We start from the raw sequence: 10000 nt of genomic DNA, 5'->3' as shown, positions 1-10000 counted from the left end.
TTTGTCTTACCGTGGACTGGTGAACATCAAGGCTTTTAGAGATACTTTTGTAACCCTTTCCAGCTTTACGCAAGTCAACAATTCTTAATCTTAGGTCTTCTGAGATCTCTTTTGTCCGAGGCATGGTTCACATCAGGCAATGCTTCTTGTGAATAGCAAACTCAAATTTTGTGAGTGTTGATTGGACTCCAGGTTAGCTGACTCCTGACTCCAAGTAGCTTTTGGAGAAGTCATTAGCCGAGGGGTTCATATACTTTTCCCAACCTACACTGTGAATGTTTAAATGATGTGTTCAATATACACAAGAAAAACACAGTAATTTGTGTGTTATTAGTTTAAGCACACTGTGTTTGTCTACATTTGTGACTTAGATGAAGATCAGATGAAATTTGATGACCGATTTATGCAGAAATCCAGGTAATTCCAAAGGGTTCACATACTTTTTCTTACAACTGTACAGTTCTGTCTTCTCTCGCTTCTCCTTCTCTTTCCTCTCTGTCCTCATATTCTACTTTCTAAGTTCATGCTTGTACTCCTCTCTTTTCTCTCCTTCCCTATCTTCCTTTCCTCCCCTATCTCATTCTATCCCTTTTTTCCTCCTGCCTATCTTGTCACCCTTGGTGGTACAGCAGGCCTACAGTATTGGGAGCTGTAGCAAGGCAAACAACTCTAATGATAAGGGCTGCAAAGTGCATCATTGCTAACAAGGCCTAAGTGCCAAAGTGGTTAACTAGGAAACCATCTCCATCCCCCTATCCTCCTCCCTGTGTGTCACTCCACCTTCCTCTTTCTCCCTTTTCTTCCTTATCACTCCACCTCTATTCCATTACGTCCATCTCTCACCTCTCCATATATCTCTCCCTCCTTTTTTCTCTCTATTTGCTTCTCTCTATCTCCCTCTCTCTCTGCCTCTCCCTCTCTCTCTCTATCCCCCTCTCCCTCTGCCTCTCTCTCTGCCTCCCTCCCTGTGTTTGTGGAGCATGTCTGATAGCCATTAGTGCTACACCTTTATTACTGCAGTAATGACTGACTGTGAGCCTTAATTAGAGACGTGTTAGAGAGTTAGAGCTTACTATACCTCCTCCTGTCGCCCCCCCCCCCGCCTCTCCCCCTCCTACCCCTTCTCAAGTCACACCGTGGAGCCGTTTCTGTGAATCCCATCATCGTGGCGACACCATTAGCACAGGCGCTCTAAGTGTTCCGTCTGCCGACTGTTAAAACCATTCCACTCATTATAGACCAATCAGAGGGGAAGCTGTTACGGCTAATTGATAAAGCCCAACAATGCCCAGGAAAATCTTGCTCTATAATTGCTCCTGGGGTGAAAACGGAAATAGAAGAAGAAACCTGACTCCTGTACGGTAATAATCTGTCATGCACGATAAGAGGATGAGATGATCTGGAAGGCCTGTGTGGGACACAGTGTGAAGACTCTCTGTTGGAAGAGGTAAAGGTACTAGGTAATCCAGGGTAATAGCATTATGGACGCACTGTTTCCCCCAAAGACCAAAGCTTATCCTCTGCTGTTGGCTGTGAGATTGACATAGGCCTCCATGGTCCTCGCTCTCTCTCTCTCCCGCACTCTCTTTCGCTCTCTCTTTCTCTCGCTCTATGAATAAGGTAAGCTTGATATTGCTGTAAATGTTGTTCCCTAGCAAAAGTGACGACTCCGCATATTGCTATATGCTCACATTCGTTCAACTATATATATATATTTTTTGAAATCCTGTGCAGTCTCACTTTTTGCTGATATACGGGATTTGACCGTCTTTCCTCCACACAAACCCTCAAGGAAAGTGAAGAAAACAGGACCAATCATACGATCACAACTCATCCTAGCCACCACATGCGTGGTGTTAGTTATCTATACACCCTGTGTTGCATTTAAGATCTAAGAACACCCCTCTTACAATGTTGTCTGATGGGATGCGATGGGAGTTGAGTGTTGTGCTTGCGTGTGTGTTTTAGATGTTAAGCCCCCCTCTCTCTGTGAACTGTGTGTCTCTAGTGAAGGGGTTGGTTGCCTGTGGGTATTTCTGTCAGTCAGAGATCTGACCTGTGTGAATGGAGACAGACCCCTCTCTGCTTTTACATCATTTCCTATCTCCTCTCGTCAGTCTTTTAGGCCTGACCCTACTACTTTCCACGTACTCCATCTCTTTCTCTCTTAACCATTTTCTCTTTCTGGCCCTCTTTACTCGTCCTACTACAATCCACTTTCTTTACTCCCCTTCTTCGTGACCGCTTTCTGTCCCTCTTTCTGTCGTTTTGTCCTGTCGGTGCTGTCAACTCTTTTTTCCTGTGCCTTTTCTACTTCTCTGTTTGTTCTTCTCTCTCACTCTGTTCTTCTCTCTGTTTTTTGTCTTTTTTCTTAAACAGACAATTGACGTTGGATATATGTACGGTAAGTGTGATCGGGCTGTGTATAAGTGGCTATATTCTTCTTAAGGCACGGAGGACCTCTGACCTAGAACTTCTCAGTGGTTTGAGCTGAATATACAACAACAGAAATACCTTATTTACATAAGTATTCAGACCCTTTGCTATGAGACGAAACTGAGCTCAGGTTCATCCTGTTTCCATTGACCATCCTTGAGGTGTTTCTACAACTTGATTGGAGTCCACCTGTGGTAAATTCAATTGATTGGACATGATTTGGAAAGGCACACACCTGTCTATACAAGGTCCCACAGTTGACGGTGCATGTCAGAGCAAAAACCAAGCCATCAGGTCAAAGGAATTGTCAGGATTGTGTCGAAGCACAGATCTGGGGAAGGGTACCAAAACATTTCTGCAGCAACGAAAGTCCCCAAGAACACAGTGGCCTCCATCATTCTTAAATGGAAGAAGTTTGGAACTGCTGGCGCCTGGCCAATCTGAAGAAAATCGGGGTAGAAGGGCCTTGGTCAGGGAGGTGACCAAGAACCCGATGGCCACTCTGACAGAGCTCTAGAGTTCCTCTGTGGATATGGGAGAACCTTCCAGAAGGACAACCATCTCTGCAGCACTCCACCAATCAGGCCTTTATGGTAGTGTGGCCAGACAGACACATGACAGCCGCTTGGAGTTTTCCAAAAGGCACCAAAAGGGCTTACAGACCATGAGAAACAAGATTCTCTGGTCTGATGAAACCAAAATGGAACTATTTGGCCTGAATGTCAAGCGTCACGTCTGGAGGAAACCACGCACCGGTCATCACCTGGCCAATACCATCCCTATGGTGAAGCATGGTGGTGGCAGCATCATGCAGTGGGAATGTTTTTCAGCGGCAGGGACTGGGAGACTAGTCAGGATCCAGGGAAAGATTAATGGAGAAATGTACAGAGCGATCCTTGATGAAAACCTGCTCCAGAGCACTCAGGACCTCAGACTGGGGTGAAGGTTCACCTTCCAACAGGACAATGACCCCAAGCACACAGCCAAGACATCGCAGGAGTGGCTTCGGGACAAGTCTCTGAATGTCCTTGACTGGCCCAGCCAGAGCCCGGACTTGAACCCGATCAAACATCTCTGGAGAGACCTGAAAACCACTGTGTATCGACTGCGTAAAGGGTCTGAATACTTATGTAAATGTGATATTTATGGGGATTTTTTTATACATTTGCAAAACATTCGAAAAACCAATTTTTGCTTTGTCATCATGAGGTATTGTGTGTAGATTAATGAGGGGGAAAAATGATTTAATCAATTTTAGAATATGGTTGTAGAGTAACAAAATGTGGAAAAACTCAAGGGGTCTGAATACTTGCCGCATGCACTGTACACACTGAGTGTATAAAACATTAAAAACAATTGCTCTTTCCATGTCATAGACTGACCAGGTAAATCCAGGTGAAAGCTCTGATCCCTTATTGATGTCACTTATTAAAGCCACATCAATCAGTATAGATGAAGATGAGGAGACAGATTAAAGAAGGAATTTTAAGCCTTGAGACAATTGAGACATGGATTGTGTGGATTATGTACTTGTGCCATTCAGAGGGTGAATGGGCAAGACAAAACATTGAAGTGCCTATGAACGGGGTATGGTAGTAGGTACCAGTCACACCGGTTTGAGTCAAGAACTGCAACGCTGCTGTTTTTTTTCACAGTCAACAGTTTCCTGTGTGTATCAAGAATGGTCCACCAGCCAAAGGACATCCAGCCAACTGGACACAACAGTGAGAACATTGGAGTCACCATAGGCCAGTATCCCTGTGGAACGCTTTCAACACCTTGTAGAGTCCATGCCCTGACAAATTATGGGCAAAACTCAATATTATGAAGGTGTTCTTAATGTTTTGTACACTCAGTGTAAGTGTAGGTGTGAAAAGGTTTCAATCTTCAGAACTGCTGTACTTACTGCTCTTCATGGAAGGACGTCACTTTGTGCAGTTCGATAGTAAAAACTTCCCAAAGCGATCACAGCGAAAAGAAAGAAGTCCAAGGTATTCCCAACGCGGTGTTCTAGACACTACTCTAGACGCGCACAAATCAGAGAGTTACAAAGGACAAACTGCATCCCAACTGCCTCTGAAAAGGGTGCTGTGGAAAGGATGAGACAGTGGAATGTCTGGTGTATTCAACGTTTTACAGAGGTGTCAAACAGAGAGAATAACAGAGCCGTTGGCCTCTTAGTGCCACCACGCTCCACGCCTATTGGCCCTGGTGCACTGAGACTAAGGCCTATATTCAATCTGATTACACCTTTTTGGCTATGCAGCCATTTAAAGGCATTGTTAACGCGGGTGCAGATTTCGGCTCAATTGGAAATGACCTTTAAATATCAATCTTGCTATTACGCAGAGTGGTCTGGGTTGAATCTAGGCCTTAATGGTGAGGAGCCAGATGAGAGATACAGTGCATTAGGCCGATGGCCACAAACTCTAACAGAGACACTAGATCTCACAGAGAAGGAGATCTTATGACTTATATTCATCTCTTGGGTCTTGGGTAAATTAACTAAGCATTTGCAGCAGTTTTGAATTATTAATTTCCCCGGGATGATATTATTGAGCCTAAACAGGTTAAAAAGTTGATTACTGTTTAATTACAGTTTATAACCATTTATAACAACTATCTGCAGAGCATCGTTTTTACATTAACACATAACATAAACCAAGCCATTGATTGGTAATTCCTCGTTACAAGTGTTTGGCTAGCTTAATTACAGCACCAGACTGGAGACGATGGGAGCTGGGAGTCACCTGGGAGTCAGATGGAATTCAGCTGGGAGTCGACTCCGGAGTCAGCTGGGAGTCGGCTGGGAGTCGGCTGGGAGTCGGCTGGGAGTCGGCTGGGAGTCGGCTAGGAGTCGACAGGGAGTCGACTCCAGAGTCGGCTGGGAGACAGCTGGGAGTCAGCACCATATGAGCTTCATGTTGCCTTCACACAGCCAGATTTGGCTGACAGATTGGCCTGTTAAACAGCAGAGACAGGGCCCACACCTGCCTGCGTGTGTGCGTGCGTGTGCGAGTGTGTGTGTGTTCGTGTGTGTTCGTGTACGCGTGCATGTGCGTGCGTGTGGGTGTGCGCGTGTGTGTGCGTGTGTGTGTGTGCGCGCGTGCATGTGTGCCAGTCTCTATCATGATGATCGGTGTTACAGCCTGCCTGTCAGAGCCATGTGAAAAGGTTTGGCATGGACCCTCAAATCCTCAAAAAGTTCTACTGCTGCACCATTGAGAGCATCTTGACTGGCTGCATCACTGCTTGGTATGGCAACACCACTGCCCTCTATCGCATGGCGCTACAGAGGGTAGTGGGGACAGTCCAGTACATCATTGTGGCCAAGTTCCCTGCCATCTAGAACCTCTATATCAGGCGGAGTGAAAGGAAGGCCCAGAAAATAGTTAAAAACTCCAGCCACCCCAAGCCATAATCTGTTCTTTCTGCTTCAGCACGGCAAGTGGTACTGGTGCATCAAGTCTGACACCAACAGGCTCCTGAACAGCTTCTATCCCCAAACCATAAGACTGCTAAATAGCTAACAGAATGGCTATACAGACTTTCTGAGTTGACCCTTGTATTTTATTTTGATTTTTGCACTGTCACTTTGCACACTTACAGGACTCTACACACTCACAATGTCACTCCAACACACACATAACATGCACACATATTTATACTGACTCTACACACACTCACATACAATCATACTTTATGCTGCTGCTACTCTGTTTATCATATATCCTGATGCCTAGTCACCTTACCCTTATACATATCTACCTCTATCATTGCAGTATCCCTGCACATTGTAAATATTGTATTGGAACTGACCCTGTATACAATGCATTCGGAAACTATTCAGACCTCTTGACCTTTTCCACATTTTGTTACGTTACAGCCGTATACTAAAATGGATTAAATGTTTTTTTTCCCCCCTCATCAATCTACACACAATACCCCTTAATGACAAAGCTAAAACAGTTAAGACATTTTTGTCAATTTATTACAAATAAAAAACTGAAATATCACATTTACATAAGTATTCAGACCCTTTACTTTTTGTTGAACTTTACTCTTTGTTTGTACTTTATTGAAGCACCTTTGGCAGCGATTACAGCCTCAAGTCTAATTGGTTATGATGCTACAAGCATGGCAGACCTGCATTTTGGGCGTTTCTCCCATTCTTCTCTGCAGATCCTCTCAAACTCTGTCAGGTTGGATGGGGAGCATCGCTACACAACTATTTTCAGGTCTCTCCAGAGATGTTCAATCGGGTTCAAGTCCGGGCTCTGGCTGGGCCACTCAAGGACATTCGGAAACTTGTCCTGAAGCCACTCCTGCGTTGTTTTGGCTGTGTGCTTAGGAGTTCTTGTCCTGTTGGAAGGTGAACCGTTGCCCCAGTCTGAGGTCCCGAGCGCTCTGGAGCAGGTTTTCATCAAGGATCTCTCTGTACTCTTTCACTGGATCATCTTTCACTCGATCCTGACTAGTCTCCCAGTCCCTGTGGCTGAAAAACATCCCCACAGCATGATGCTGCCACTCCCATGCTTCACGTAGGGATGGTATTGGCCAGGTGATGACCGGTGCGTGATTTCCTCCTGACGTGAAGCTTGGCATTCAATCTTGGTTTCATCAGACCAGAGAATCTTGTTTCTCATGGTCTGAGAGTCCTTTAGGTGCTTTTTGGCAAACTCCTAGCGGGCTGCCATGTGCCTTTACCATACAAGCCTGATTGGTGGAGTACTGCAGAGATGGTTGTCCTTCTGGAAGGTTCTCCCATCTCCACAGAGGAACTGGAGGTCAGTCAGAGTGACCATCTGGTTCTTGGTCACCTCCCTGACCAAGGCCCTTCTTCCCCATTTGCTCAGTTTGGCCAGGCAGCCAGCTCTAGGAAGAGTCTTGATGGTTCCAAACTTCTTCTATTTAAGAATGATGAAGGCCACTGTGTTCTTGGGGACCTTCAATGATGCATCATTTTTTTGGTACCCTTCCCCAGATCTGTGTGCCTAGACACAATCCTGTCTCGGGGGTCTATGGACAATTCCTTCAACCTCATGGCAGGGTTTTTGCTCTGACATGCACTGTCCACTGTGGGACCTTATATAGACAGGTGTGTGCATTTCCAAATCATATCCAATCAATTTAATTGGGTATTGTGTGAAGATTGACAAGGAAAAAAAATATTGAATCAATTTTATAATAAGGCTGTAACATAACAAAATGTGGAAAAACTCAAGGGGTCCGAATACTTTCTGAATGCACTGTACAGCTTCTTACTTTCTAGTGTTCTTATTTCTTATTTTTATTTGTTGTGTGTTTGTGTTCTACCATATGATATTTTTAGTACTACATTGATATTGATTTCTGCATTGTTGGGTTTGGAGCTTTCAAGAAAGGCATTTCACTGTACTTGTACCCATGACATTAAAACTTTAAACTTGATGGGGAAGTAAGCTGTTTAGGTCTATTGAGAGAGATTTGTCTCTTTATTGTGTAAATAAAGAAACACATCTCACTCCATATAGGTCTGCTAATACATTGTAGACACTAAACTCTATACTGTGCACACCTGATGTGGGAACTCTTAATTATATCATAAAATAAAGGGGTACCAAAATGTAAGCCTCTGCTCTCCACTCCTCAATTCTCTCTTTCTCTATTCTGTCCTCTCCCAACTCTTATGTCCTCTCCTCCTCTGCTCTCCTCTCTCTCCTTCTCCTCTCTCTCTCTACCTGTCCTTTCTGTGTGAGCGTGCTACGGGACCAGCTTTTGTGATCAATGTGAGGCCATATCCATGAGGGAAGCCTCAGGCGGCGCACAGCCAAGTCCCCGCCCCACTCTCCACTGAATATGACACAGCTGCTTTTCAGAACCCAACCGCTCGAGCCCCTTCATCCTGAGAGCGAACAAAACAGTGGCTATTTATTAGAATACTTGTTTTGTATTGTTCAGCGCCACACAACAGACGCTTCATTATGTAAGAAGCAAACCCCTTTCACTGAGAGAAACAATAACTTGAAATTGTCTTTTAGAGTGTATAATAAATGTAATTTCTTCTTGTCTCTCCCCTCAGTGTGTGTTGAGTGGTGGGCTTGGGCACCGGGCACGGATGGCACACACAGCGGTTAGAGTTTAGGGGCGATGGCGGTCTTACAGGAAGCTTTGGTGTGTTTAGGACGGCTTTAGGAGGAGGATGGGGAAAGAATCAATTCCTACTTCACTGACTACGATAGAGGATCAGGGAGACGTGCGTAAGTTTGCATAACCTCAGCTATTTTATGCACGAGGAGGTTGGTTAGTCTATCTTTCCCTTGTCACGTCTTTATTTTCTGGTGGCTGTTGTTGGAATAGATTTTAGATATATATTATGCAGAACTGAAATATTTTATGTTTGAAAACTATTAGTGGGTGTGTAACAAGAGTTTTTATGAGAAGTTGAGATAGTTAAATAGAATAAATGGCGACTTTGGGTTCATCAGTCCATGTGCTCCGTCGTCCATTAATTCAACGCAGATAAACTATAATACATTGTATTTGTGTGTATAATTCAATTGAATTGGGCGCAAATGCTAGTCTTAATGCTTTGGTGAGTCTTGGAATCAGAGTGCGTAATGAACACCCACCACAATAACGCATATGCTACGCGCTATCACCTCTACAATTTTGAACCAAATAGTATTTGTTGAATTACTGCTAACTGTATTTTGCCTATATTCTTCAATAAAGAGATAGTTTATGTTGATTGAAACGTGTAATTGTTGTGTTACCTTACAAACAATTTAACAATTAGGCTATCCCCTCAATTTATTTTAGACAAATATTCCCCCCATTATTCCCTTTTCTCATAATGTCCCTCTTTTTGTATTATATTTTTTTAGCTGAATGGAAAAACGCACTAGCGACTAGCCTATTTATGCACGTTGATGTGGTTGTTTTGCCGGGCACGCGTTGCAGATTCGTTCCTTGAACGCACAGTGAGTGCACGCTGACCATCAACATGCAGTGGAGGGAGGGCGGGTTAGTGCTATACGAATCCTTGGGACGTCCATACCCTAAACCCTAACCTTAACCCCTACCCAAACCCTTGTTTTAACCCTTTTAAATGTCAACTACTATGAGGACAGATTTGGGACGTCCCAGGGATCCCGTTTAGACTTTGTTGACTTCCCTCCACGGAGGGAGACAGGTCAACAGATAGAGCAGCTCGCCTGATCTCTGTCGCTGTCGTTTTCACATGATATCCGGGTCGGTTAATTGACTCGTTCAAGTCGTGACTTTAACGACCTTATTTTTGTACCAATGCAGCCATTGCCTTTAACTGGGCTATAAAGACAAAAATAGACTATAGATGACCATGTCATGCCCGATAAACAACCATATGTAGCATATAGGCTATATCAAATAAAAAAATGATCTTCACTTGCGCCGATAACAACAGGTGTAGACTTTACCGTAAAATGCTTACTTATGAGCCGTTTCCCAACAATGCAGAGTTAAAAAGTAAAACATCCTGATACTCTTCACATACAGCCGCTGCTACTCTGTTCATTATCTATCCTGATACCCTTCACACATG

This window comes from Salmo trutta, chromosome 20 (assembly GCF_901001165.1).
Source record: "Salmo trutta chromosome 20, fSalTru1.1, whole genome shotgun sequence".
Taxonomy (NCBI): Eukaryota; Metazoa; Chordata; class Actinopteri; order Salmoniformes; family Salmonidae; genus Salmo; species Salmo trutta.
This window is presented reverse-complemented; position numbering follows the sequence as displayed.